General features: G+C 35.8%; 1 non-coding gene across 1 annotated transcript; it reads right to left on the bottom strand.

Moving 5' to 3' along the window:
• Positions 1-1,211: 1,211 nt before the first annotated feature.
• TRNAM-CAU lies at positions 1,212-1,283 on the bottom strand. Its single transcript has one exon. It is a non-coding gene; the product is annotated as a tRNA-Met (tRNA).
• Between the last annotated feature and the right edge of the window lie 2,417 nt (positions 1,284-3,700).

Raw genomic sequence — 3,700 nt, 5'->3', positions numbered from 1 at the left:
TTTGGTTGTTCCGGTTTGTATACTTTTAAGTATAGGGAGCTCAACCCAAACATCTCTACATGAAATTTAAACAGAAATCACCGATTCTAGTACTGGAACTAGAAGCTTCCTAAAGGTTTCAATTCCGGTTTGTAATATTCTATAATCCGGAACGACATTTTGAAACTGGAACCAAACCGCGGTCTCCCCTAGCTTTAACCACAGTATTGCAAATAATAAACAAAGAAAGATTCACTATGATTTGCTACTCCACCATCATTTTGTATTGGAGTGTAAAGCACTTGAAGTGATGGATTTCGTGTTTTGTAGGTAAAGAATTGTAATACTGTTGATAATGAATTTTCTCATCCACCCATTATCCATTTTGAGTGTACAATATATATCAATTTCTTTGTTTCACTTCGAAGAACTCAATTCCAATTTGACCCAAACAAAATCAAAAGAACAAACATATATTTGAATTACAAAATATCTTATTAAACGGCCATTTTTATTATAAATTTCCAACAATTTTACAATGCGAAACAGTACAAATACGAACTTTCATAAATATAATAATATTTAAAATATCCTCCTTTCCCAGTACAAATACGAACTTTTATAAATATAATAATATTTAAAATATCCTCCTTTCCCAAGTATATAATTGGATGATGCCTCCAACAAATTGGAGATGCGGGGGATTGAAACCCGTGCCTCTCGCATGCAAAGCGAGCGCTTTACCATTTGAGCTACATCCCCCTCTAATGTTTTTTTAGTCAAAATACAATATATATATATATATATATATATATATTTATATATATATATATATATATATATATATATATATATATATATATATATATATATATATATATATATATATATATATAAAATTCATATAGTGTATTATAAATCAGAAGGGCATTAACCATTTGGTCCATTTGAGATTTTGTCTATTACTCTATTTGACGCTAATTTGTAGTTCTGTTAAGTGTAATTGTTTAGTTACTAAACTGTAAATTTGTATGTTCTATTTTGTATGTATGTTTGTAGAATTGACGAATTGTAGTTGACAGATGAAACTTGAAAGAATGATATTAAATCAATAATTCATTTTTAAAAAAGTTATTTAAAAGGTTACAGAAACTGTGTATGCGGGTGATTGGACCCAGTGTCTCCCACGTGCAAAAAAGGAAGAAGTGTTTTATTAAATGCCAAAACACTCTTATCAAAGCCAGGTTTCGATCCTGGAGCCTATGGGTTATGGGCCCACCATGCTTCCGCTGCGCCACTCTGATTCTATTTTATTGTAACATGAATACAGACATATAATGTATTTTAAATTTTCGTCAACTAGGTTTTCCCGGAGTTTTTTAGTGAAGTTTTAAAAAGGCATGAGTATGGTGTAGTAATGTTAAGAGGAAGTAGTGTTGTAAATAATCATATTCGGAAATTACGTGCTAGCGGAATTATTACATTGTTTCTCTCTCTTTATTGTATTGAATTCTTGACATGTAAATGAAACAATTATTCACGGGAGAATAGGTCCCATTTTACAACACTTCACATATATAAAAATAGAAGGAAAATTTACAATGCGAGTTGAAACAATAAAAATATGAGCTACAAATTGAAAAGAATAACAATAATTTTGTAAATATATTAAGAGTTTTCCTCCCGCAAAGTAGCACAGACGTGTTCGGGCGGTTCGGATTTATGAACCGCGCACCCGTTCGGATTTCGGTTTACTATATCTCTATCCAAACCGTTTAATGTTATTAAATAATCACTTCGGATTTTGGTTGTTCCGGTTCGCATACTTTTACGTATAGGGAGCTCAACCCAAACATCTCTACTGGAAATTTAAACAGAAATCACCTATTCTAGTACAAGAACTAGAAGCTTCCTAAAGGTTTCAATTTCGGTTTATAATATTCTAGTATCCGGAACAACATTTCGATACTTGAACCAAACCGCGGTCTCCCCAAGCTTTAACCACAGTATTGCAAATAATAAACAAAGAAAGATTCACTATGATTTGCTACTCCAACATCTTTTTGGATTGGAGTGTAAAGCACTTGAAGTGATGGATTTCGCGTTTTGTAGGTAAAGAATTGTAATATTGTTGATAATGAATTTTCTCATCCATCCATTATCCGTTTTGAGCGTACAATATATATCAATTTCTTTGTTTCACTTCGAAGAACTCAAATCCAATTTGACCCAAACGAAATCAAAAGAAGAACAAACATATATTTGAATCACAAAATATCTAATTAAATGGCCATTTTTATTAAAAAAATTCCAACAATTTTACAATGCGAAACAATACAAACACACGCACTTTAAGAAGGAAACTCACGCATCTTAATTTGACCTAGATGCAAAAAATTACCAAATTGCCACCGTATTTTTTTTTTAAAAAAAATTGGTAATCTAGGACGTTGATTTAAGCAAGATCAATGGCTCAAATTTAACCGCACATGGGCGCACCAACCGCACCTGAACTATTCAACGCGTTGGAGTGGGTTACCAGCATTATTCGCTGAACAGATAAATTTGGCTTTCAGGCACAGATGATTAGCTCCGGAGCGCGCTAGAGGACCCGAGGCTTGGATATTTAGTTTTCTATTCGGCCTGCGTGCCATAATGATGTAATGACGTTGTTGAGGATAATTAGATAGTTTAGCCTGTGCATTTGAGTTCTCCAGCTCAAATGTGGCATAGCACCCCAAACACTTATGACTAGTATGCTCTGTTTGGGATTTAATGATAATATTACCTTTATTTCATAAGCTTTAAAAGTTTAAAATTTTAGGGGTGTTACAGTTGGTATCAGAGCCTAAGCTTGACCCTAGAATAAGACTCTTAAGACAAGACTTTAGGACATTAAGCTTGAACTCTAGGTATTTAGGAACATAGGACTCAGGAATCTTAGGACACGCGGTGAGATTGTGAGCCTACCTATCATTACATAACTTCCCCCTCACTCTATTCTACACTTAATTTAAAGAACTTCCCCCTACACTTATAGCATCAAGGTAAGGATGCAACTTAAAAATAATATCGGCCCTGTAAACCATCAGGATGGCACCAACGAGGAGACAGGCAAGGACATCGGAACCCTCCACGCACGGATCCTTGATTCAAAACCTGCAGCAACTGGCCCAAGTTGCTCAAACACTAAGCAACACTATCCTCCAAAACAATAGCCAGCCACTATCATCAAGTGAAAATTCAGAAGTCGACCACCAAATCTCTAAACATCGGCCGCCCATCTTCTCTGGGGAAGAAGACCCCACAATTCTCGAAGAATGGATCCGAACTTTTGACAAGATATTCGAAGCAGTAAAATATCCGGAGGACCGCCAGATAGAAGTAGCCTCCTTCTATTTCAAACATGAAGCCGGCCTCTGGTGGGTCCACGAGGGACCTAATTATAAACAAAAACCAGAGTTCAACTGGGCGGCCCTAAAAGCACGGCTACGGGAACGGTTCTAACCCAGTCACATAAGGGCAGCCATATACGAAGAATTCCTCCACCTGAAGCAAGGAAAAACCCCAATCATGGGATATTACCAACAATTCCTCAAACTAGCTCGCCTCACACCCGAGCTAGTACCTACAGAATCAACCAAGGTCGAAAAATTTGTGACAGGCCTCAACTTCGAAAGTCGGAAGGCCCTAACCCTACACAAATCAAGGACTCTCGAGG

This window comes from Ipomoea nil, unplaced genomic scaffold (genome assembly GCF_001879475.1).
Source record: "Ipomoea nil cultivar Tokyo-kokei standard unplaced genomic scaffold, Asagao_1.1 scaffold3172, whole genome shotgun sequence".
NCBI classification, from domain to species: Eukaryota; Viridiplantae; Streptophyta; class Magnoliopsida; order Solanales; family Convolvulaceae; genus Ipomoea; species Ipomoea nil.
The sequence above is the reverse complement of the archived record's forward strand: the minus strand, read 5'-3'. Positions and strand labels throughout refer to the sequence as shown.